This window comes from Musa acuminata, chromosome BXJ3-6 (assembly GCF_036884655.1).
Source record: "Musa acuminata AAA Group cultivar baxijiao chromosome BXJ3-6, Cavendish_Baxijiao_AAA, whole genome shotgun sequence".
NCBI lineage: Eukaryota > Viridiplantae > Streptophyta > Magnoliopsida > Zingiberales > Musaceae > Musa > Musa acuminata.
In genome coordinates this window covers 20,794,167-20,821,734 of record NC_088354.1, presented here as the reverse complement: position 1 = coordinate 20,821,734, position 27,568 = coordinate 20,794,167, and positions in this window count along the sequence as shown.

Sequence of the window (27,568 nt, the reverse complement as noted above, 5' to 3'; positions counted from 1 at the left end):
TGCAGGATTAACTAAGATGGCAAGGCATAAAGCAAAATGAAGTCTCGGAGTCAAGAACGCGATTTCGTGGGAGTTCGAGAGTTCGTCGGAAGTCCGGAGGTTCATCGGATGTTCTGCCGGAACCAACTGAAAAGTCCAGGACATTACCAAAGAAGCTCATCAAAACTCACCAAGAAGATCATGGTGAAGTCTAGGAGCTTACAGGAAGTCCGTCGGAATATTGCCGAGAGATCGTCGGAAGTTCACCGGAAGATCACCGGAAGCTCGCCGGAAGAAACCAGACTTATCTTGCTTAGATTATGTCTTAGGAATCGTAGTTAGCACATAATTAGAGTTGGGATTGGGAGGTAATCCCATCAACTCTGTTAGGGGCCAACTGGGCCCAAACTTGGACTAATTTGGGTCGGATTCAAGGCCTAACTAGGGTGTTGAAACCTTAGCCAACGGTGGCACTGCTTGGGGAACAGCACCCCAGGATTCCTGGGCGGTGGTATCGCCGGCAGCATTGCTGCTAGCGGTGGTACTGCCCCTGTTAGGTGGTGGTACCACCCAGTACCAGATCCAATGGTGGTAGTATCGCCAAGGAACGGCGGTGGTACCGCTAGTACCCAGGAAACTTGGGATGAGACAGTTTTAGGCTCTAAGTTTGAATCAATTTGAAGCCTATAAATACCCCTCTCATCACTGGTTAACAAACACAAGCACAGAGAATTTAAAAAGAAAAAAATGTTATAGAAATCTCTTGTGAGAATCCTCCTCTAGTCTAAGTGTTAGAATTCTGTTTAGAGAAGAGTGTGCGTGCTTGTATGGGTTGTCTCCTAAATCCGGTAAAAGGAGAAGACGGGTGTAAGAAGGAGGTTGATCTTTGCCTATTAAATGTTGATCTTTGCCTATTAAAGGAATTACGGTGGTACCACCAATACCCAGGAAACCAGGGATGAGACCTTTTTAGGCTCCAAGTTTGAATCAACTTGAAGCCTATAAATACCCCTCTCATCACTGGTTAACAAACACAAGCATAGAGAATTTAAAAAGGAAAAAATGCTATAGAAATCTCTTGTGAGAATCCTCCTCTAGTCTAAGTGTTAGAATTCTATTTAGAGAGGAGTGTGTGTGCTTGTAAGGGTTGTCTCCTAAACCCGGTAAAAGGAGAAGAGGGATGTAAAAAAGAGGTTGATTTTTGCCTATTAAAGGAAGATCAATAGTGGATGCCGGTGGTGCTAGTCATAGGTGCCCAGCAAGCCAATCACGTGAGTGATGACACGTGTGACTTGATACAGAATCTTTTTTGCTTATTATATTTTGGCGTATATCACTTTATAACTATTGCATATATGCATATATATTGTAATGTCCTTGGATTTGTGTAATGGGAATCGGATCGTGATGAGATCACGATAATGAGATCGATTCACCTTTAAACACATATCCTAAATAATCCCGGTCATAGGTTACTCGAGAAGGATATCGTGATAACCGGACAGACTGGTGTGCAGTATACCCGTCCATATGATGGATGCAGTTGGTCTCATAGCTGCTCGTGTAGGGACACTAGGGATACAGTACAGGTGCTCATTGGAGAATGAGTCCACTGATTGATCCGCTTACGGAATGCTGGATGGTTGATGACGCCTCATTGTCAGACAGCCGATTCCGTAGTCCTAGTGGTGTATCTGGTCCTTAGACTTGAGACACCAAGGATGTCCTGTATGAGTGCTCCACTCTTTGATACCAGACTTATAGGTTTGGCTGTCCCAGATCTAGTACAGCTGGTCATTGGGAGTGGTAGTCGACCTTACGAGGACTATTGAGTGTCGATAGAGGATCATCCACTCTCGGCATCATGAGAGGAATATCCCATGTGTTCTCGCTCAGACAAATCCCTAGCCAGGGTCATTCGGGTTGAGAGAGAAAGAGTTCTCTGGGAGAATCCGATTAGAGCGAGACTCGAGTAGAAACCGTATGGGTCTGACAACACCATGCTCGATATACGGTCTCTGGGATATTAGAGGGATGAGGGACTATAGGTACACGGTAACTAAGGACAGACATGTCCAATGGATTAGATTCCCTTGTATCGTCTGGGGACTACGACGTAGTGGCCTAGTACGTCCGTAGTCGATGAGTCAAGTGAATTATTACAGAGATAATAATTCACTAAGTTAGAAGGAGTTCTGACAGGTATGACTCACGGCCAACTCGATATTGGGCCTAGAGGGTCACACACATATGGTAGGCATTGCAATGAGTAGAGGTTCGGATATGAGATATCCGATGGAGCCCTTGTCTTATTGGATGTAGATCCAATACCCACTAGGGGAGGACCCATTAGGGTTTGACAGGGGACCTCTATAAATAGGAGGGATTTAGAGCCTCATAGGCTAAAGCCTTTGCTTGCCTCTCCTATTCTCCTCCCCCTCTCCACCTCAGAGTAGGCTAGGAGTTTTGACGAGCGTCGTCGCAGCCCTGCTGTGTGGATCACCGCTAGAGAGGAGTACGCTTGACCTCCTTCACCCTCTCCTAAGAATCTGCAAGGAAACAGGGATATACGATCTCCCAAGGTAACACAATCTACTCTATATGTAGTTTTAAGTTTCGCGGATTTTGCACACCAATCTTCACACGACGACGAACATCTCTTTGGGAATCGGGGATTTTGTTTTCTTGTTCTTCCGCTGCGCATATGATGTCGCCCCCAAGATTTCCCAATAGTGGTATCAGAGCCAAGTTGTTCGTTCGAATAATTGGTTTTGAACTGTGTGTGTTGTGTTTAGGAAAAACTTTTGACGTCAAAATCGTTGACACAAAAACAAGGAAGGGCAGCAACAGTTGCTGCCCTCGATCTGCGTGCATGCAGCGCAGCCGAAGGCGGGCAGCACAGGGGCTGCGTCTGCAGCAGCCGGCTGGAGGCCTGCTTGCAGCAGGCTTGCGTCTGGCGGGGCTGGTGTTAGGATCGGAGCGGCACTAAGAGGGGGGGTGAATTAGTGCAGCGGATTAAAACGTTGATTTCGACAAATCTTTCGTACGATAAAAATCAGAATCGGAAGTGATTAACTTGAAAGCGTATTCGCAAAGTTGAGCAGCAAAGATAATGATGAAACAAAGCAAGTAAGAAGGTTTGCAGTAATGTAAATGATAATAAGAAATGCAAACCAGAGATTACGCCGTTTTTAAAGTGGTTCGGTCAAGTGACCTACATCCACTTGCGAGGCCCCTCTGCGATGAGGCTCCCACCTTCCACTAGCAAATCTCTTGAAAGTGAAGGGTGAATACCCCTCTTACAACTTTTACAAGTGGTTCACTCTCTTACAGATTTTCAGAAAGAAGGAAGGAGGTGAACACTAGCAAATTGAAAACTATACAAGCTAACACTTTTCTAAGGCCTTTCTCTCAAACACTTGCTGCTCAAAAAGTTGTTATCTCAGCGGAGATTTGAGGGGTATTTATAGGCCTCAAGAGGATTCAAATTTGGGCTCCAAAATTTGAATTCTCTTAGGGTTCCCAATGCTGGAGGTGCCACCGCCCAACCAAGCGGTGCCACCGCCCAGCGCTCGGGTGTTGGATGGTGCAACCGCCCAGCCCAGGAGGTGTCACCGCCCAGCTCTCGGGTGCTGGGCGGTGCCACCGCCAGTCTAGGCGGTGCCACCGCCTAGGCCAAATCAGCTCACTGGTTGAGCTCCAAACTTGGCCCAAACCAGTCCGAACTCGGGTCCAATTAGCCCCTACTTGGGTTATAGGATTAACACCTAATCCTAACTCTAATTAACATGATAACTACGAATTTAAAGACATTTTATAAGCTATTACAAAGTCCGTAAGTCAAGACTTCTTCCGGCGAGCTTTCGGCGAACTTCCGATAAACTCTCGGAAACCATTCTGCGGACTCCCGACAAGCTCCTAGACTTCACGATTTGATCTTGGCGAGTTCCAACGAGCTTCTTCGGAAAGCTCCGATCATTTTCGGTGAGCTCCGCGAACTTCCAACGAACCTTCCGGCGAGCTTCCGAAAAACCCTTGGCTAGTTTCGGAAGCATTCCCGATGAACCTTCGGACTTCCGTCGAACTCTCGAACTCGCAATGAATCCTTCGTGCTTGACTCCGACACTTTGTTTTGCTTTATGTCTTCATCGTTATCGTAGTTAATCCTGCACACACAAGCAAAAACTCTACTCCGATCTAGACAATTATTATAAAGCGAATTGACATTCTGTTGCCCGGCACGTCATTGGTTGGCGCTTCGTCCGATTCTTCGACGCATCATCCTCTCTTGCGGCTTGTTGCCCAATCGGCGGTTGACCTCCGCAACGCCGATATCCTTGGCACAGTTTCGCTCTCCTTGGCCCGATGCCCGAAGTTCGAAGCGTTCAGCCATCCAATATCCTAACGTGATCTCTTCCAACGCAACGTCAATTCCTCCTGCGTCAACTGTCTAAACCTAATCGAGTAGACCTGCATCACTCAAAATACAGTTAAACATCTAAACACAATCAATTAGTTTCATCATCAAAATCTGAGATTCAACAGCTGGTAGCCCGCGGGCAGAGGCGCCTGCGGCCACTTCTCCCGCGGGGTGAGGCGTCGCAAGGCAGCGGCGCTTGCCGCCGCTGCTCCCGCAGGCGAAACCCCCCCCACACAGGGGCGATCGCCCAACGGGACAGCACCGCCTGCGGGCGTTGCCCCACCGGCAGAACCGCCCACGGAGGCGGCGGCGCCCACCTGCAGCGGCAACGCCGCCAACGGGCGTGCCGCCTGCAGGCGAGGGAAGCGCCCTCGCCCCGCCGCACAGGCCGCCGCCAGTAGAGTGGTGGCAACGCAGAAGTAAGAGGGAATTAGGGTTTTGGGCAAAAAGATAGTTTTGCCCCTGTGAATTTTTTTAGGATCGGAGCGGCACTAAGAGGGGGGGGTGAATTAGTGCAGAGGATTAAAACTTCGATTTTAACAAGCTCTTTCGTACGATAAGAACGGAACTTGAAACGTTTAACTTGAAAGCGTATTCTTAAAGTTGCACAGCAAGGGTAATAAGGAACTAAAGCAGTAAGAAGATTTGCAGTAATGTAAATGACAATAATAAAATGCAAACTAGAGATTACGCTGATTTTTAGAGTGGTTCGGTCAAATGACCTACTCCACTTGCGATGCCCCTCTTCGATGAGGCTCCCACCTTCCACTAGCAAATCTCTTGAAATGGAAGGGTAAACACCCCTCTTACAACCTTTTACAAGCTGCTCAACCTCTTACAAATTTTCAATAAGAAAGGAGGAGGAGAACTCTCTAGCAAATTGAAAACAAGACTTGCTAAGACTTTCTAAGACTTTTCTCTCAATCAAAATGCTTCTGAAAAGTTATAACCTCAGCCGAGATTTGAGGGGTATTTATAGGCCTCAAGAGGATTCAAATTTTGGGCTCCAAAATTTGAATTCTCTTAGGGTTCCCGGTGCTGGAGGTGCCACCGCCCAACCAGGCGGTGCCACCGCCCAGCGCTCGGGTGCTGGACGGTGCAACCGCCCAGCCAAGGAGGTGTCACCGCCCAGCTCTCGGGTGCTGGGCGGTGCCACTGCCAGTCTAGGCGGTGCCACCGCCTAGGCCAAATCAGCTCACTGGTTGAGCTCCAAACTTGGCCCAAACCAGTCCGAACTCGGGCCCAATTAGCCCCTACTTGGTTTATAGGATTAACACCTAATCCTAACTCTAATTAACATGATAACTACGAATTTAAAGATATTTTATAAGCTATTACAAAGTCCGTAAGTCAAGATTTCTTCCGGCGAGCTTTCGGTAAACTTCCGACGGTCTTCCGATAAACTCTCGGAAACCATTCTACGGACTCCCGACAAGCTCCTAGACTTCACGATTTGATCTTGGTGAGTTCCAATGAGCTTCTTCGGAAAGCTCCGATCATTCTCGGTGAGCTCCGTGAACTTCCAACGAACCTTCCGGCGAGCTTCCGAAAAACCCTTCGGCAAGCTCCCTACTCATTCTTGGCTAGTTTCGACAGCATTCCCGACGAACCTTCGGACTTCCATCGAACTCTCGAACTCGCAATGAATCCTTCGTGCTTAACTCCGACACTTTGTTTTCCTTTATGTCTTCGTCGTTATCGTAGTTAATCCTGCACACACAAGCAAAAACTCTACTCTGATCTAGACAATTATTATAAAGCGAATTGACATTCTGTTGCCCGGCACGTCATTGGTTGGCGCTTCGTCCGATTCTTCGGCGCATCATCCTCTCTTGCGGCTTGTTGCCCAATCGGCGGTTGACCTCCGCAACGCCGATATCCTTGGCACAGTTTCGCTCTCCTTGGCCCGATGCCCGACGTTCGAAGCGTTCAGCCATCCAATATCCTAATGCGATCTCTTCCAGCGCAACGTCAATTCCTCCTGCGTCAACTGTCTAAACCTGCTCGAGTAGACCTGCATCACTCAAAATATAGTTAAACATCTAAACACAATCAATTAGTTTCATCTTCAAAATCTGAGATTCAACAAATTTGAGAAATTCCAGTTTCTATCTTTTATCGAAATTACAAAAATACCCTTAGGAATTGAGAAATTCCCTACATGTCCTTGATTTCAGAAAATATTAATTAATTAAAAGGTTTAGTTGATTATTATTTTTATTATTATCTAGTAGTCCTACATGATAATGATTATTTATACATGTGATGTATGATGTGTGGACGGATGATTATGGACCGTGTGATGTGTGTACCTGTGATAATTATTATTGAGGTCTGCGAGCCTCCATTATATTTCTCATTTATTGTCGGGCCTGCGTGCCTATGATTAAGTTGTAATCACATGAGGAGGCGCAGCGGGAGCGTGGATGCGATAGCGGGACTCACGAGATGGACGATCGTGATGCATGAAGATGCATCAAGATGTCGACGGAACCGACGAGGACGAGATGAACGATCACAGGGCATGGAGATGCACCGTTGCACACATAGATTTTGATGTGAGTGATTAGGCCTACTGGCTCAGGCCTAATCATATTAGGTTGTGGTCCATGATCATCTGGTGTGATTGCTTATACACATACTAGATATGTATATATATTTGCATGCGATGTAGATATATATTAAATATGTATATGTGTGACATGTCATATTAGGAGACCAAATCATAGAAACATCTCTCGATAATATTAAGTCGGTAAATGTGAGGCAATTAGATTGACCCACGTGGCCTTCCATCGTTATAAGTAGGAACCGATTCTCGGTGTCGGTTGAGTTGGTCGAGTCCCTCGAGACTCACCTATATCGCGATTTGCTATCTTACTTACGACATAGAGATGTCACCGGTGACCTGAGGGCATGGTATGCTTGGTCGAGTCCCTCGAGGGTATATCATCAAATCAGACTCATCTTGTAACGAAGGTGTTGACTTAACCGAGCATCATGGTTGGTCGAGTCCCTCGAGGCCATGGTGATTCGGAGGCCGAACAGGACGGGAATCACAACGAGTTGTGATCGGCAAGAGTTGCCTACCTTTTACTCTTAGTGTGATTGGTCGAGTCCCTCGAGGTTACACTAAGATGTTGTTTGGATCCTGATCTCCACTAGAAGTCTGTCGGAGACTTCCGTTTCATGTGCTGAGGGTGTCGCGTGACTCGTTAGTAAAATAGTGGGAGCATATTAAGATACAAGTCCATATCTTGATAGTTTATTTCTTGCAAAATCTGCATGTTATTCATTTCTGCTGCATCTTTATTTTTAGAAAATGTCGCTTTCAAATCCCTTACGTGGCATACTTGATGTCAACCGCCTCACTAGTCCGAATTATACGGATTGGCTCCGTAACTTGAGAATTGTTCTCACAGCGGAGAAAATTGTGTATGTCCTTGATATAGTGATGCTTGCGCCCGAAGAAGGGGCAAGCGAGGATGAGATCGCTCGCTACGTGAAGTACATTGATGACTCCACTCTTGCTCAGTGTTATATGTTGGGCTCTATGACTCCTGAGTTACAGAGACAACATGAAAAAGATGGATGCCAGATCCATTCTCCTATATGTCTGCAAATTGTTTGAGGAACAGGGAAGGACTCAGCGATATGAGATATCCAAGAGCCTTTTCCACGCTAGGATGACTGAGGGGACACCGGTTCAGAACCATGTCCTAAAGATGATTGAGTGGATAAAGAAACTCACAGGTCTAGGAATGGTCCTAGAGGATAACTTGTGTGTGGATATTGTGCTTTAGTCCCTACCAGATTCCTTTTCATAGTTCATAATGAATTTTAATATGAACAAGCTTGAGGTGACTCTCCCAGAGCTCCTCAATATGTTGAGGGAGGCAGAGAGTACTATTAAGAAAGAGAAGCCAGTTCTCTACACTGGTGAGACCAGAAAGAAAAGGAAAGCAGAAAGGTCGCTTAAGAAGGGAAAGGGCATGGGCTGACCAAGTAAAGCAAAGGTTGCTAAGAAAGACCCAGCAAAGGACAAAGGCCAGTGCTTCCAGTGTGGCAAAGATGGGTACTGGAAGAGGAACTGCAAAGAGTACCTTGCAGAGAGGGCAAAATAGAAGCTTAGAGAAGCTTCAAGTACATTCATGATCAATCTCTAATTGTTAGATTTTTGTGATAGTGCATTGGTATTGGATACCAGTATTGCTTATCACATCTACAATTTATTGTAAATTCTAGCAAAGCTGAGGGGAGATTGGCGAGAGGAATATTGCATAAAGGTTTGTTTATACTAGACACTACTCCACATATCATGAATGTAAGTGTCTAAGAGGAAACGAGATGAGGTGAACAGTGCATACCTATGGCATTGTAGGCTAGGTCACATCCATGAGAGAATGATTCAAAAGTTGCTAAATGATGGATATCTAGATCCATTCGACTATGTGTCATATGCAACTTGCGAGCCTTACCTTCGTGGAAAACTGACCAACTCTCCATTTAGTGGAATTGGAGAGAGAGCCACTGAGCTATTGGAACTTATACATAGTGATGTATGTTGACCCATGTCAACTCATGCCATTGGTGGTTACTCCTACTTCATTACCTTTACTGATGATTTCTCAAGGTATGGATATGTGTACTTAATGAAGTACAAGTCCAAGGCTTTTGAGAAATTCAAAGAGTTTAAGAACGAGGTGGAGAACCAGACTGGAAAGAGTATCAAAACTCTTCGATCAGATCGAGGAGGTGAGTACTTAAGTACAGAGTTTACTCAGTTCCTCAAGGACCATGGGATATTATCCCAATGGACACCTCCTTATACACCTCAACTCAATGGTGTCTCTGGAAGGAGGAATCGTACGCTATTAGATATGGTACGGTCCATGATGAGTTTCGCTGACCTACCCATCTTATTCTAGGGATATGCCCTAGAGACCGCAGCTTACCTTCTGAACAGAGTTCCAACTAAGTCGGTAGTGTCTACACCATATGAGATATGAAAAGGGAAGAAGTCTGATCTTAAGGTTGTTAAGATTTGGGGTTGTCCTACCCACGTTAAAAGACACAACCCCGATAAGTTAGAATTAAGGACAGAGCGATGCAAATTTGTGGGATACCCCAAGGAAACTTGTGGGTATTATTTCTATCATCTCGAGGACCAAAAGATCTTTGTAGCTAAGAGAGCAGTGTTCCTTGAGAAGGAACATATTCTTGGCGGAGATAGTGGGAGAATAATAGAGTTAAGCGAGGTTGGAGAACCAAGCTCAAGCACCACTCTACAGCCCGAGTCTGTTCAGGTACCTAATACACAAGTTTCAACTCTACGTAGGCCTGATAGAGTATCTCATCCTCCTGAGAGATATGTGGGACATATTAGAGGAGAGGATGTTGAGGATATTGATCCTCAGACCTACGAGGAGGCTATTATGAGTATAGACTCTGGGAAGTGGCAAGAAGCCATGAATTCTGAGATGGATTCTATGTACTCCAACAAGGTTTGGAATCTAGTTGATGCGCCCGAAGGTATTGTACCCATCAGTTGTAAGTGGATATTTAAGAAAAAGATCGGAGTAGATGGACAGGTAGAGACCTATAAAGCAAGGCTAGTGGCTAAGGGGTATCGTCAAAGGCAAGGTATTGACTACGACGAAACCTTCTCACCCGTAGCAATGCTAAAATCCATCAGAATTCTATTGGCTATTGCAGCACACTATGATTATGAGATCTAGCAGATGGATGTGAAAACCGCATTCCTCAATGGGAACCTCAAGGAGGAGGTGTATATGATGCAACCTGAGGGATTCGTGTCCAAGAACTGCCCAGATAAGGTGTATAGGTTGCTTAGATCCATTTATGGACTAAAGCAAGCTTCCCGAAGTTGGAACATAAGATTTAATGAGGCAATCAGATCTTATGACTTCATTAAGAACGAAGATGAGCCTTGTGTGCACAGGAAGGTAAGTGGGAGCGCTATCACCTTTTTGGTATTATATGTGGATGACATCCTGATCATTAGGAATGACGTAGGAATGCTATCCACAGTAAAGGCTTGGTTATCTAGGCATTTCTCCATGAAGGACTTAGGGGAAGCATCCTATACCTTGGGGATTAGAATCTATAGAGATAGATCCAAGAGGATGCTTGGCTTGTCCCAATCTAGGTACATAGAAACCATTGTAAAAAAGTTTGGCATAGAAAATTCCAAGAGAGGTCTCATACCGATGAGACATGGTATATCGCTTTCTACGAGTATGTCCCCAAAGACTCCAGAAGAAAGGACGAACATGGATATGATACCTTATGCCTCAACAATAGGGTCTATCATGTTTGCCATGCTATGTACTAGGCCTGATATAGCGCATGCTCTGAGTGTCACGAGTAGGTATCAGGCGGATCCAGGCTTGGAGTGCTGGAAAGCAGTAAAGTGTATCCTTAAGTACATGAGAAGGACTAAGGATCTTTTACTAGTATATGGAGGTAATAGCCTTAAGGTTGAAGGCTACACTGACTCAAGTTTTCAGTCTGATGTTGATGATAGTAAGGCGAATTCAGGGTATGTGTACACCTTGAATGGAGGAGCAGTGTGCTGGAAGAGTTCCAAGCAAGATACTATTGCTGACTCGACCACAGAGGCAGAGTACATTGTTGCATCAGATGCAGCAAAGGAGGAAGTATGGGTAAAGAAGTTCATCACAGATTTGGGAGTTGTGCTGGGTAGCGAGGAGTCAATCTCCTTATATTGCGACAACAACGAGGCGATTACTCAAATAAGGGAACCTGGGTCTCATCAGAAGTGTTTTGAGGAGGTTTCAACTTATCAGAGAGATCGTAACCCGAGGAGATATAGCAGTATAAAGAGTTCCATCCGAAGATAACATTGCAGATCCATTGACAAAGTCGTTGTCTCAGATTGTCTTTGAGCGTCACAGGGGTCTGATGGGGATCAGACACATAGGTGATTGGCCTTAGGTCAAGTGAGAGATTGCTAGTCATAGGTGCCCAGCAAGCCAATCACATGAGTGATGGCACGTGTGACTTGATACAGAATCTTTTTTGCTTATTATATTTTGGCGTATATCACTTTATAACTATTGCATATATGCATATATATTGTGATGTCCTTGGATTTGTGCAATGGGAATCGGATCGTGATGAGATCATGATACTGAGATCGATTCATCTTTAACCACATATCCTAAATAATCCCGGTCATAGGTTACTCGAGAGGGACATCGTGATAACCGGACAAACTGGTGTGCTGTATACCCGTCCATATGATGGATGCAGCTGATCTCATAGCTGCTCATGTAGGGACACTAGGGATACAGTACAGGTGCTCATTGGAGAATGAGCTCACTGATTGATCTGCTTACGGAATGCTGGATGGTTGATGATGCCTCATTGTCAGACAGCGATTCCGTAGTCCTAGTGGTGTATCTGTGTAATATCCCATTAGTCCCACATCGGAAGTGGGGAATGTGTATGATTAGCTTATAAGGGCCTGATGAGTGTACTACGTTACCTCCCGCTTAAGCATTTTGGTCCGCCGTTGAGGACCAAAATGGAGTTATTGGCCAGTTAGCTCATCAGACCCGGGTCGTGACATTTGGTATCAGAGCCGACCTAGCATTAGGGCAGGGTGAGAGGGCTGCAGTAGGAAAGGGCTACCCGTGGATGGAGGCAGAGAACTCGTCACGGCGTGGAGCCACCACTGAGTTAAACCTCACATGCACTATGCTAGGGTTCGATCTGGGATATGTCAGGCCTTGACGAGGACGTCAAGCTAATTGGGTTGGGGATAGTGTAATATCCCATTAGTCCCACATCGGAAGTGGGGAATGTGTGTGATTAGCTTATTTGGGCCTGATGAGTGTACTACGTTACCTCTCGCTTAAGCATTTTGGTCCGCCGTTGAGGACCAAAATGGAGTTATTAGCCAGTTAGCTCATCAGACCCGGGTCGTGACATTTGGTATCAGAGCCGACCTAGCATTAGGGCAGGGTGAGAGGGCTGCAGTAGGAAAGGGCTACCCGTGGATGGAGTCAGAGAACTCGTCACGGCGTGGAGCCACCACTGAGTTAAACCTCACATGCACTATGCTAGGGTTCGATCTGGGATATGTCAGGCCTTGACGAGGACGTCAAGCTAATTGGTTTGGGGATAGTGTAATATCCCATTAGTCCCACATCGGAAGTGGGGAATGTGTATGATTAGCTTATAAGGGCCTGATGAGTGTACTACGTTACCTCCCGCTTAAGCATTTTGGTCCGCCGTTGAGGACCAAAATGGAGTTATTGGCCAGTTAGCTCATCAGACCCGGGTCGTGACATTTGGTATCAGAGCCGACCTAGCATTAGGGCGGGGTGAGAGGGCTGCAGTAGGAAAGGGCTACCCGTGGATGGAGTCAGAGAACTCGTCACGGCGTGGAGCCACCACTGAGTTAAACCTCACATGCACTATGCTAGGGTTCGATCTGGGATATGTCAGGCCTTGACGAGGACGTCAAGCTAATTGGGTTGGGGATAGTGTAGTATCCCATTAGTCCCACATCGGAAGTGGGGAATGTGTGTGATTAGCTTATTTGGGCCTGATGAGTGTACTACGTTACCTCCCGCTTAAGCATTTTGGTCCGCCGTTGAGGACCAAAATGGAGTTATTAGCCAGTTAGCTCATCAGACCCGGGTCGTGACATTTGGTATCAGAGCCGACCTAGCATTAGGGCAGGGTGAGAGGGCTGCAGTAGGAAAGGGCTACCCGTGGATGGAGTCAGAGAACTCATCACGGCGTGGAGCCACCACTGAGTTAAACCTCACATGCACTATGCTAGGGTTCGATCTGGGATATGTCAGGCCTTGACGAGGACGTCAAGCTAATTGGGTTGGGGATAGTGTAATATCCCATTAGTCCCACATCGGAAGTGGGGAATGTGTGTGATTAGCCTATAAGGGCCTGATGAGTGTACTACGTTACCTCCCGCTTAAGCATTTGGGTCCGCCGTTGAGGACCAAAATGGAGTTATTGGCCAGTTAGCTCATCAGACCCGGGTCGTGACATTTGAGTGTAATATCCCATTAGTCCCACATCGGAAGTGGGGAATGTGTGTGATTAGCTTATAAGGGCCTGATGAGTGTACTACGTTACCTCCCGCTTAAGCATTTTGGTCCGCCGTTGAGGACCAAAATGGAGTTATTGGCCAGTTAGCTCATCAGACCCGGGTCGTGACATTTGGTATCAGAGCCGACCTAGCATTAGGGCAGGGTGAGAGGGCTGCAGTAGGAAAGGGCTACCCGTGGATGGAGTCAGAGAACTCATCACGGCGTGGAGCCACCACTGAGTTAAACCTCACATGCACTATGCTAGGGTTCGATCTGGGATATGTCAGGCCTTGACGAGGACGTCAAGCTAATTGGGTTGGGGATAGTGTAATATCCCATTAGTCCCACATCGGAAGTGGGGAATGTGTATGATTAGCTTATAAGGGCCTGATGAGTGTACTACGTTACCTCCCGCTTAAGCATTTTGGTCCGCCGTTGAGGACCAAAATGGAGTTATTGGCCAGTTAGCTCATCAGACCCGGGTCGTGACATTTGGTATCAGAGCCGACCTAGCATTAGGGCAGGGTGAGAGGGCTGCAGTAGGAAAGGGCTACCCGTGGATGGAGTCAGAGAACTCGTCACGGCGTGGAGCCACCACTGAGTTAAACCTCACATGCACTATGCTAGGGTTCGATCTGGGATATGTCAGGCCTTGACGAGGACGTCAAGCTAATTGGGTTGGGGATAGTGTAATATCCCATTAGTCCCACATCGGAAGTGGGGAATGTGTATGATTAGCTTATAAGGGCCTGATGAGTGTACTACGTTACCTCCCGCTTAAGCATTTTGGTCCGCCGTTGAGGACCAAAATGGAGTTATTGACCAGTTAGCTCATCAGACCCGGGTCGTGACATTTGGTATCAAAGCCGACCTAGCATTAGGGCAGGGTGAGAGGGCTACAGTAGGAAAGGGCTACCCGTGGATGGAGTCAGAGAACTCATCACGGCGTGGAGCCACCACTGAGTTAAACCTCACATGCACTATGCTAGGGTTCGATCTGGGATATGTCAGGCCTTGACGAGGACGTCAAGCTAATTGGGTTGGGGATAGTGTAATATCCCATTAGTCCCACATCGGAAGTGGGGAATGTGTGTGATTAACTTATAAGGGCCTGATGAGTGTACTACGTTACCTCCCGCTTAAGCATTTTGGTCCGCCGTTGAGGACCAAAATGGAGTTATTGGCCAGTTAGCTCATCAGACCCGGGTCGTGACATTTGGTATCAGAGCCGACCTAGCATTAGGGCAGAGTGAGAGGGCTGCAGTAGGAAAGGGCTACCCGTGGATGGAGTCAGAGAACTCATCACAGCGTGGAGCCACCACTAAGTTAAACCTCACATGCACTATGCTAGGGTTCGATCTGGGATATGTCAGGCCTTGACGAGGACGTCAAGCTAATTGGGTTGGGGATAGTGTAATATCCCATTAGTCCCACATCGGAAGTGGGGAATGTGTGTGATTAGCTTATAAGGGCCTGATGAGTGTACTACGTTACCTCCCGCTTAAGCATTTTGGTCCGCCGTTGAGGACCAAAATGGAGTTATTGGCCAGTTAGCTCATCAGACCCGGGTCGTGACATTTGGTATCAGAGCCGACCTAGCATTAGGGCAGGGTGAGAGGGCTGCAGTAGGAAAGGGCTACCCGTGGATGGAGTCAGAGAACTCATCACGGCGTGGAGCCACCACTGAGTTAAACCTCACATGCACTATGCTAGGGTTCGATCTGGGATATGTCAGGCCTTGACGAGGACGTCAAGCTAATTGGGTTGGGGATAGTGTAATATCCCATTAGTCCCACATCGGAAGTGGGGAATGTGTATGATTAGCTTATAAGGGCCTGATGAGTGTACTACGTTACCTCCCGCTTAAGCATTTTGGTCCGCCGTTGAGGACCAAAATGGAGTTATTGGCCAGTTAGCTCATCAGACCCGGGTCGTGACATTTGGTATCAGAGCCGACCTAGCATTAGGGCAGGGTGAGAGGGCTGCAGTAGGAAAGGGCTACCCGTGGATGGAGTCAGAGAACTCGTCACGGCGTGGAGCCACCACTGAGTTAAACCTCACATGCACTATGCTAGGGTTCGATCTGGGATATGTCAGGCCTTGACGAGGACGTCAAGCTAATTGGGTTGGGGATAGTGTAATATCCCATTAGTCCCACATCGGAAGTGGGGAATGTGTATGATTAGCTTATAAGGGCCTGATGAGTGTACTACGTTACCTCCCGCTTAAGCATTTTGGTCCGCCGTTGAGGACCAAAATGGAGTTATTGGCCAGTTAGCTCATCAGACCCGGGTCGTGACATTTGGTATCAGAGCCGACCTAGCATTAGGGCAGGGTGAGAGGGCTGCAGTAGGAAAGGGCTACCCGTGGATGGAGTCAGAGAACTCGTCACGGCGTGGAGCCACCACTGAGTTAAACCTCACATGCACTATGCTAGGGTTCGATCTGGGATATGTCAGGCCTTGACGAGGACGTCAAGCTAATTGGGTTGGGGATAGTGTAATATCCCATTAGTCCCACATCGGAAGTGGGGAATGTGTGTGATTAGCTTATAAGGGCCTGATGAGTGTACTACGTTACCTCTCGCTTAAGCATTTTGGTCCGCCGTTGAGGACCAAAATGGAGTTATTGGCCAGTTAGCTCATCAGACCCGGGTCGTGACATTTGAGTGTAATATCCCATTAGTCCCACATCGGAAGTGGGGAATGTGTGTGATTAGCTTATAAGGGCCTGATGAGTGTACTACGTTACCTCCCGCTTAAGCATTTTGGTCCGCCGTTGAGGACCAAAATGGAGTTATTGGCCAGTTAGCTCATCAGACCCGGGTCGTGACATTTGGTATCAGAGCCGACCTAGCATTAGGGCAGGGTGAGAGGGCTGCAGTAGGAAAGGGCTACCCGTGGATGGAGTCAGAGAACTCATCACGGCGTGGAGCCACCACTGAGTTAAACCTCACATGCACTATGCTAGGGTTCGATCTGGGATATGTCAGGCCTTGACGAGGACGTCAAGCTAATTGGGTTGGGGATAGTGTAATATCCCATTAGTCCCACATCGGAAGTGGGGAATGTGTATGATTAGCTTATAAGGGCCTGATGAGTGTACTACGTTACCTCCCGCTTAAGCATTTTGGTCCGCCGTTGAGGACCAAAATGGAGTTATTGGCCAGTTAGCTCATCAGACCCGGGTCGTGACATTTGGTATCAGAGCCGACCTAGCATTAGGGCAGGGTGAGAGGGCTGCAGTAGGAAAGGGCTACCCGTGGATGGAGTCAGAGAACTCGTCACGGCGTGGAGCCACCACTGAGTTAAACCTCACATGCACTATGCTAGGGTTCGATCTGGGATATGTCAGGCCTTGACGAGGACGTCAAGCTAATTGGGTTGGGGATAGTGTAATATCCCATTAGTCCCACATCGGAAGTGGGGAATGTGTATGATTAGCTTATAAGGGCCTGATGAGTGTACTACGTTATCTCCCGCTTAAGCATTTTGGTCCGCCGTTGAGGACCAAAATGGAGTTATTGACCAGTTAGCTCATCAGACCCGGGTCGTGACATTTGGTATCAGAGCCGACCTAGCATTAGGGCAGGGTGAGAGGGCTGCAGTAGGAAAGGGCTACCCGTGGATGGAGTCAGAGAACTCATCACGGCGTGGAGCCACCACTGAGTTAAACCTCACATGTACTATGCTAGGGTTCGATCTGGGATATGTCAGGCCTTGACGAGGACGTCAAGCTAATTGGGTTGGGGATAGTGTAATATCCCATTAGTCCCACATCGGAAGTGGGGAATGTGTGTGATTAGCTTATAAGGGCCTGATGAGTGTACTACGTTACCTCCCGCTTAAGCATTTTGGTCCGCCGTTGAGGACCAAAATGGAGTTATTGGCCAGTTAGCTCATCAGACCCGGGTCGTGACATTTGGTATCAGAGCCGACCTAGCATTAGGGTAGAGTGAGAGGGCTGCAGTAGGAAAGGGCTACCCGTGGATGGAGTCAGAGAACTCATCACGGCGTGGAGCCACCACTGAGTTAAACCTCACATGCACTATGCTAGGGTTCGATCTGGGATATGTCAGGCCTTGACGAGGACGTCAAGCTAATTGGGTTGGGGATAGTGGCCTGATGAGTGTACTACGTTACCTCCCGCTTAAGCATTTTGGTCCGCCGTTGAGGACCAAAATGGAGTTATTGGCCAGTTAGCTCATCAGACCCGGGTCGTGACATTTGGTATCAGAGCCGACCTAGCATTAGGGTACGTTACCTCCCGCTTAAGCATTTTGGTCCGCCGTTGAGGACCAAAATGGAGTTATTGGCCAGTTAGCTCATCAGACCCGGGTCGTGACATTTGGTATCAGAGCCGACCTAGCATTAGGGTAGAGTGAGAGGGCTGCAGTAGGAAAGGGCTACCCGTGGATGGAGTCAGAGAACTCATCACGGCGTGGAGCCACCACTGAGTTAAACCTCACATGCACTATGCTAGGGTTCGATCTGGGATATGTCAGGCCTTGACGAGGACGTCAAGCTAATTGGGTTGGGGATAGTGGCCTGATGAGTGTACTACGTTACCTCCCGCTTAAGCATTTTGGTCCGCCGTTGAGGACCAAAATGGAGTTATTGGCCAGTTAGCTCATCAGACCCGGGTCGTGACATTTGGTATCAGAGCCGACCTAGCATTAGGGCAGGGTGAGAGGGCTGCAGTAGGAAAGGGCTACCCGTGGATGGAGTCAGAGAACTCATCACGGCGTGGAGCCACCACTGAGTTAAACCTCACATGCACTATGCTAGGGTTCGATCTGGGATATGTCAGGCCTTGACGAGGACGTCAAGCTAATTGGGTTGGGGATAGTGTAATATCCCATTAGTCCCACATCGGAAGTGCTCATCAGACCCGGGTCGTGACAATCTGGTCCTTAGACTTGAGACACCAAGGATGTCCTGTATGAGTGCTCCACTCTTTGATACCAGACTTATAGGTTTGGCTGTCCCAAATCTAGTACAGTTGGTCATTGGAAGTGGTAGTCGACCTTACGAGGGCTATTGAGTATCGATAGAGGATCATCCACTCTTGGCGTCATGAGAGGATCATCCACTCTTGGCGTCTGACAACACCATGCTCGATATACGGTATCTGGGATATTAGATGGATGAGGGATTATAGGTACACAGTAACTGAGGACAGACAGGTCCAATGGATTGGATTCTCCTGTATCGTCTGGGGACTACGGCGTAGTGGCCTAGTACATTTGTAATCGATATCATGTTATTGACTTCGGGACTTCATTTTGCTTTATGCCTTGCTATCGTAGTTAATCATGCACACACACAAACACACTTCGATCTAGACAATTATTACTAAGCATGAATCATGTTGTCCGGCATGTCATTGGTCCATCGATGCTTCGTCTGATTCTTCGACACATCGTCAGATCTTGCGGCCTATTGCCCAATCGGCCAGTTGATCTCCACAACTTTGATATCCTTAGCACAATATCCGCTCTGCTTGGCTCGATGCCCGAATCTATGGCCCGAAGCCTTCTATCGATACGTTGACCGATCCTCTAGCCCGACATCTAATCTTCTAACATGTTTTCCTCCGGCCCAATATGATTCTTCTTGCTTAATTGTCACTCCTTGATCGAAATATCCTGCATCACTCAAAACACAACTCAAATCATAAATACGTATCAATTGGTTTCATCATTAAAATTCGAGATTCAACACAAACTGCCTTGCATGCTTACTACTTTCACTGCACTTACGAACGAGATTTTAAGTTATCTTTTCGAGATCAGTTTTGTCGTACGAAGAATTTTTCAAACCGATGTGTTTTATCTGCTGCACGAATTCACACCCCCCCTAGTGCCGACTCATTCTGAATAATTAGTATCAGAGCCATGTTATTTTTTATTTGGTTTAACACCCAAGAGAAATGACTCTTTTCAGATTTCAAGAGGGTTTTTCAATCGTTCATCCTCCTATGTTCAATGGGATAGACTACACTTATTGGAAAACTCGAATGAGAGTTTTCTTGCTTTCTATGGATTTAAACTTATGGAATATCATTGTAAACGGATTTCAAAATTCTTCTACTCCAATGAATGAATGGAATGATTTGGAGAAGAAAACTTTTTCTTTGAATGCTAGAGCTATGAATGCTCTGTTTTGTGCTTTGAGTTTAATTGTGTTTATATTTGTGAAACGACTTTTGATATTTGGAATTACTTGAGTTTTTTTTAATCAAGATCTCTTCTTTTTACTCCTACGATTTTTCTTGGTATTTTATTTAAAGAGGAGATTTACTGTATGAATCATGAGAATTATTATACATGAATCAAGATCCTTTATGTTTTCTCCCATGACTCTATTTGCTAAAGGAAAATCTTTATCTATATCATCGATCTTGAATTCTCAAATTTGATACTTGTAATCTTTCTATGAATTGAGATAATTTTCTCCTTGTTTCTTTTTGCTATTCACTAAAGAGAATATTTATCAATATGAATCATGTCTTTTGGTATTCACATGATCTTATCTTTCATGATATGATTTTTATAATTCCTTGTATTCATGAAGTATATCTCATCACCAAATTTTTCTTGTCATCCTTTATGTGATAATATAAAATTATACAATACTTATGATATTATATTGATGCATACAAATGAGAAGTTATGATCATGCATGGTAGGATGTAATGTAATTTGATAAATTGATACCATCATGATGCGAAATATTTATGATTTGAAATGATGCATGCAATATATATGATTTTATTATGATGATGTATATTATTCATTACATATGATGTGAATCATGATTAAACTTGCTTTGACTTGAATTTAATTTGAATTCTCGGAACTCACCAAGAAGATCGTCGTGAAGTCCAAGAGCTTACTGGGAGTCTGCTGGAACATTGCCAAGAGATTGTTGGAAGTTCGTCGGAAGATCATCGGAAGCTCGCCGAAAGAAACCTAGACTTACCGAACTTATTTAGCTTATGCCTTAAAATTCATAGTTAGCACATAATTAGGTTGGAATTGGGCCAACCCAATTATGCGCCAGTTGGGCCCATGTTTGGGTTGTGTTGGGCCAAGTGAAATGCCCAAACAATGACCCAATAGGTGGCACTATCGGTGGCACAATCTTCGAGATTGTATCAGGCAGTGGTACCACCAGACTGGGTGGTGATACCGCTTAGTGGTAGTGTTAGGCGGTGGTACCTCCAATTTGGGCGGTGTTACCGCCTAGACAAAGTCTTCCACATGGTGGTACCGCCCAATATCGGTGCCATAGGCGATGGTATCGCACAACACAAGTGGTGGTATCACCAGGACCCAAAAAACCCAAGATAAGACCTTTTTAGGCTCCAAGTCTGAATCAACTTGAGGCCTATAAATACCCCTCTCATCCTTGGTTATCAAACACAAGAATTGAGAGTGAAAAAGAAAGAAAACCCTATTGTAATCTTGTGTGAACTCCTCAAAAACTCTAAGTGTTAGAGAAGCTTAAGAGAGGAGGTTATGGGGGTTGTAAAGGTTCTTTCCTAAACCTGTTAAAAGGAGAATCAAGTTGTAAGGGTAGTTGATCTTCGCCCAATGAAGAAAGATCATTAGTGGATGTTGGTGGTCTCGACGGAAGAGGAATCGATGGAGTGGATGTAGGTCATGATGACCGAACCACTATAGCTTAGTTTGTATTTCATTCTTGTAATTTATCTTTACTGCAAACAACCTTACCTGCTTACTACTTTCACTGCACTTACGAATAAGATTTCAAGTTATTTTTTCGAGATCGGTTTTATCGTATGAAGAATTTTTCGAACCGACATGTTTTATTCACTACACTAATTCATCCCCTCCTCTTAGTGCTAACTCGTTCCTAACAGAAAGAATCATGTTGGGTTGGAGTGGAACATGTCAGAAGATTGGACGTCAAGCCGGAGGTTTGGTTGACGTATTGGCAGAAGGCTTCGGGCCATGGGTTCAGGCATCGGGCCAAGAAGAGTGAAAATTGTACTAAAGAAATCAGAGTTGCGGAGGTCAACAGGTCGATTGGGCAATAGGCTGTTAGGATCGGAGCGGCACTAAGAGGGGGGGGTGAATTAGTGCAGTGATAAAGTGTGATAAACTTTTGATGATTTAAACACTTTCGGAAACTTCGTACGATAAAAGTAACGTTTTCGTTTGAAACCGTTTCGATTGCGTTTTAACTTGAAGAGATAAGTAAGACGGAGACAAAGAAGTAAAGCATTAAAGTGCAAATGGTTTGCAGTAATGTAAATGATAATAAGTAAATGCAAACCAGAGATCACGCCGATTTTACAGTGGTTCGGTCAAATGACCTACATCCACTTGCGAGGCCCCTCTTCGATGAGGCTCCCACCTTCTACTAGCAAATCTCTTGAAATGGAAGGGCAAATACTCCTCTTACATCTTTTTACAAGCGGTTCACTCTCTTACAGATTTTCAGAAAGAAAGAAGGTGGTGAATACTAGCAAATTGAAAACAAGACTAGCAAAGACTTTTCTAAGACCTTTCTCTCAAACAATTGTTGCTCAAAAAGTTGTAATCTCAGCTGAGATTTGAGGGGTATTTATAGGCCTCAAGAGGATTCAAATTTGGACTACGAAATTTGAATTCTCTTTGGGTTCCCGATGCTGGCGGTGCCATCGCCTGTCAATGGCGGTGCCACCGCCTATCACTGTCAGACATTGACAGTGCTGGACGGTACCACCACCCAGCTCTCGGGTGCTGGGCGGTGCCACCGCCTAGGCCAATTCAGCTCACTGGTTGGGCTCCAAACTTGGCCCAAACCAGTCCGAACTCGGGCCCAATTGGCTCCTACTTTTGGGTTATAAGATTAACACCTAATCTTAACCCTAATTAACATACTAACTATGAATTTAAAGATATTTTCTAAGTTATTACAAAGTCCGTAAGTCAAGACTTCTTCCGACGAGCTTCCGGCGAACTTCCGGCGGTCTTCCGATAAACTCTCGGAAACAATCTGCGGACTCCCGGCAAGCTCCTAGACTTCACGATTTGATCTTGGCGAGTTCCAATGATCTTCTTTGGCAAGCTCTGATCTTTCTCAGTGAGCTCTGCGAACTTCCAACGAACCTTCCGGCGAGCTTCCGAAAAACCCTTCGGCAAGCTCCCTACTCATTCTTGGCTAGTTCCGGCAGCATTCCCGACGAACCTTCGGACTTCCGTCAAACTCTCGAACTCGCAATGAATCCTTCGTGCTTGACTCTGACACTTTGTTTTGCTTTATGTCTTCATCGTTATCATAGTTAATCCTGCACATACAAGCAAAAACTCTACTCCGATCTAGACAATTATTATAAAGCGAATTGACATTCTGTTGCCCGACACGTCATTGGTTGGTGCTTCGTCCGATTCTTCGGCGCATCGTCCTCTCTTGCGGCTTGTTGCCCAATCGGCGGTTGACCTCCGCAACGCCGATATCCTTGGCGCAATTCTGCTCTTGGCCCGATGCCTGACGTCCGAAGCCTTCTGCCATCCAATATCCTAACGTGATCTCCTCCGGCGCAACGTCAATTCCTCCTGCCTTAATTGTCTAATCCTGATCGAGTAGACCTGCATCACTCAAAATACAATTAAACATAAACATAATTATTAATTGGTTTCATTATCAAAATACGAGATTCAACAATCTCCCCCTTTTTGATGATGACAACCAATTGATGAAGGAGTTAAACTTGACTCCTGGAGTTTAAACAAACTCCCCCTATCAATATGCCATATTGATAGAACCTTGAATTCAAACTGAATTCAAGTCATTGTAATATTCATCATGAATACTTGCAACACGTCATTATGAACTCATGCATAGACTTATGCATATCATGTCATCAACATACTTCTCCCCTTTTGTCATCAACAAAAAGGAGAAGTACAACTATTCTTTGTGTTTGTAATATAAGTTCAACTCATTGCATGAAAAACATAATATTAAGTTTTATCATCATGCAGTTTTGAAGCTAAAAAATTTAGCAAGTAATGCATCATGCTTAGGATATTCAAGCTATCAAGTTTTAGATATGCAAGTTTTACAGCATACAAGATAGCACTTTTGGTAATGTTCAAGACAGCAAGTTCTACATCATGGAAGCTAGCAATATTGAGATGTTCAAGAAAGCAACTCTTGCTTCTTGAAATATGCAAATTTGTCAAGTTTTGCTAGATGTGCAAGTTAGCATTTTTGCCTCTTAAGATAGGCAAGATAGCACATTTGCTTCTTTTGAGATAGCAACATTTTGCTTCTCTTTAGACTACAAGCTAGCAATTTTTACGATATGTAAGTTTCACAATATACAAGCTAGCAAAAATTTTGAAAGCAAATGCAAGATAGCTTTCTTGTGTAAGCTCATAATTCTTGCTTCCTATTGCAATGTGCAAGTTGCAAGTTTTGCTTCTTGAGATAGGCAAGATAGCACTTTTGCAATTTTTGTTTTTTAAGATAGGCAAGCTTGTGATGTTCAAAATAACAAACTCTTTCTTCTAGAAGTGTCATTTTTGCTTTCTTTGCAAAGTGTAAGCTAGCAAAATGTTTGAAAAAGTGATCAAGTTTTGCAACATACAAGCTAGCAAAAATGCCAAACTAGCAAGAGATAATGTTTTACATGAGGCAAGCAAACAATTTGGCAAATGTTACATTTGCATCTTCTCTTTTGAGAAGTGCAATTTTTGCTTTCATCTTGAATTGTGCAAGCTAGTTAGTTTGCCTCTTTTCATGATGTCCACGCTAGAAATTCTTGCTCCCCCTTTGTCATTGTCAAAAAGAAGGGAAGACCCTTATATCAATTTTCATATTATGACAAAGGTAAGTATCATTCTTATTTGTGCATCATTATATATTCAAATTAAAACATACACAATTTCAATAACCTTATTTTTCATGCACGATACCGAAAAATAAATCAATCATCATTAATAAGCATATCATACATGATACTCAAACATTAAAATTTTTAAGCATTTATCAACATGTTGATCATGATACCAAACATTCATCATTTAAAGCATTCATGATACACATCATATGCAATAAATATATCATGTACATCATTATCATAAGTATTGCATACATCATTTTAACTTTATGAATATTTCATCATTGCATGCATTATACCAAAACATTTCAAGCCATGCAAGCCATAAATACAAAGAAATCATGTCATGAAGGATAAAATCATTTGAATACCAAAAGACATGATTCATATAGTAAATATCTTCTTTAAATAAAATATCAAGAAAAATCATAGGAGTACAAAGAAGAGATCTTGTTTTAAAAGAAAAATCAAGTAATAATTCCAAGAACTCACAAGGAAAAATCATGATTCATTTAGAAAATCTCCTCTCAAGAGAATATCAAGTAAAATCGTAGAAGAACGATTAATGAGAAATTTTGATTTATAATAAAATATCATGTATCGAATGTCGAGAAATCAAAATGATGATTTATATAAAAAATATCACAAGTAATATTCAAGAGAAAAATCATCATTCATTTTCAACTTATTCAATTTGTCACATCAATATTTCTTAGATATGCATAATACCAAAACATGGTTTTAAATCTTTAACATATAACATGCATAAATTGAAAGGAGAAGGGAAGAATTCAAACGTACAAAGATTTCAACCATCTCATAAACAAATGTAAGACCAAGTCATGAATCCAAAATTCCATGAATCAAAATGATCATCAAAGGTAATCTCATGTTATTCCAAGAAATCAATATCATGATTTTGATAAAACTCATTTCAAATTTAAATCATCAAAATCATCAAAATATCAACTTTACTTTCAAGAGATTCAAAATGGTATACATAGATTTATCATAATAAACATCAAGATCAATAGGATAGAGAAAAATAATTTTTCAAGGAAAAAATATTTTCCTCTTTTTAGTTGTTTCAATTCATATGATTTTATTTCACTTATTCCCCGTCAAAGCCCAATTCATTGTTTCACCTTTGGAAGTTCTTGATTCATCTTGGTTGCCTTCCTCTTCTTTGGCCTCTTCCTCCGTTCAAGTTCATTGTTTATTTTAGATTTTTGTTTAATAAACTTATTAAGATTTAGTGTTCGAAATTCAAGTTCATCATTGTCCTCATCACTTGACTCATTGCTCAAGTGGTATCCATTTGTCCGGAGTTCCAAATCCTTCCTGTTCTTTGGAAGGTGATTTTGTTCATCATGTGCATTGTGCACCATTTCATATGTCATCAACAAACCAATTAGTTTTTCAAGTGGAAAAATATTTAAATCTTTTGTTTCTTGTATTGCGGTTATTTTAGAATCCGACCTTTTTGGAAGAGATCTTAAGATCTTGCTTACGAGATCAAAATTCGAAAAAGATTTACCAAGAACTCTTAGATTATTGACGACATCCGTGAAACGGGTATACATGTCGCCTATAGTCTCGCTTGGTTGCATTTGAAAAAGCTCAAAATCATGCAATAAAATGTTAACATTGGAGTCTTTGACTCTACTAGTTCCCTCGTGCGTGATTTCAAGTGTTCGCCAAATATCGAAAGCAGTTTCGCACGTAGAAATCCGATTGAACTCATTTTTGTCCAAAGCACAAAATAAGGCATTCATAGCCTTTGCGTTTAAAGAAAAATATTTCTTCTCCAAATCCGACCATTCGTTCATCGGTATAGAGGGAAGTTGAAAACTGTTTTCAATGATATTCCATAAATCCAAATTCATAGAAATCAAGAAAACTCTCATTCGAGTTTTCCAATAAGTGTAGTCCAATCCGTTGAAAGCCATGAAAAGTCATTTCTCTCGGGTGTAAATCCGAAATGAGAAATACCGGACTCTTATACCAATTATTAGGATCGGAGCGGCACTAAGAGGGGGGGGGTGAATTAGTGCAGCGGTAAAGTGTGATAAACTTTTGACGATTTAAACACTTTCGGGAACTTCGTACGATAAAAGTAACGTTTTCTTTTGAAACCGTTTCGATTGCGTTTTAACTTGAAGAGATAAGTAAGACGGAGACAAAGAAGTAGAACATTAAAGTGCAAATGGTTTACAGTAATGTAAATGACAATAAGTAAATGCAAACCAGAGATCACGCCGATTTTACAGTGGTTCGGTCAAATGACCTACATCCACTTGCGAGGCCCCTCTTCGATGAGGCTCCCACCTTCCACTAGCAAATCTCTTGAAATGGAAGGGCAAATACCCCTCTTACAACTTTTTACAAGCGGTTCACTCTCTTACAGATTTTCAGCAAGAAAGAAGGAGGTGAACACTAGCAAATTGAAAACAAGACTAGCAAAGACTTTTCTAAGACCTTTCTCTTAAACAATTGCTGCTCAAAAAGTTATAATCTCAGCTGCGATTTGAGGGGTATTTATAGGCCTCGAGAGGATTCAAATTTGGGCTCCAAAATTTGAATTCTCTTTGGGTTCTCGATGCTAGCGGTGCCACCGCCTGTCAGTGGCGGTGCCACCGCCTGTCACTGTCAGACATTGACAGTGCTGGGCGGTGCCACCGCCCAGTCAAGCGGTGCCACCGCCCAGCTCTCGGGTGCTGGGCGGTGCCACCGCCTAGGCCAATTCAGCTCACTGGTTGGGCTCCAAACTTGGCCCAAACCAGTCTGAACTCGGGCCCAATTGGCCCCTACTTGGCTTATAAGATTAACACCTAATCTTAACCCTAATTAACGTACTAACTACGAATTTAAAGATATTTTCTAAGCTATTACAAAGTCCGTAAGTCAAGACTTTTTCCGGCGAGCTTCCGGCGAACTTCCGGTGGTCTTCCGATAAACTCTCGGAAACCATTCTGTGGACTCCCGGCAAGCTCCTAGACTTCACGATTTGATCTTGGCAAGTTCCGATGAGCTTCTTCGGCAAGCTCCGATCTTTCTCGGCGAGCTCCGCGAACTTCCAACGAACCTTCCGGCGAGCTTCCGAAAAACCCTTCGGCAAGCTCCCTACTCATTCTTGGCTAGTTCCGGCAGCATTCCAGACGAACCTTCGGACTTCCGTCGAACTCTCGAACTCGCAATGAATCCTTCG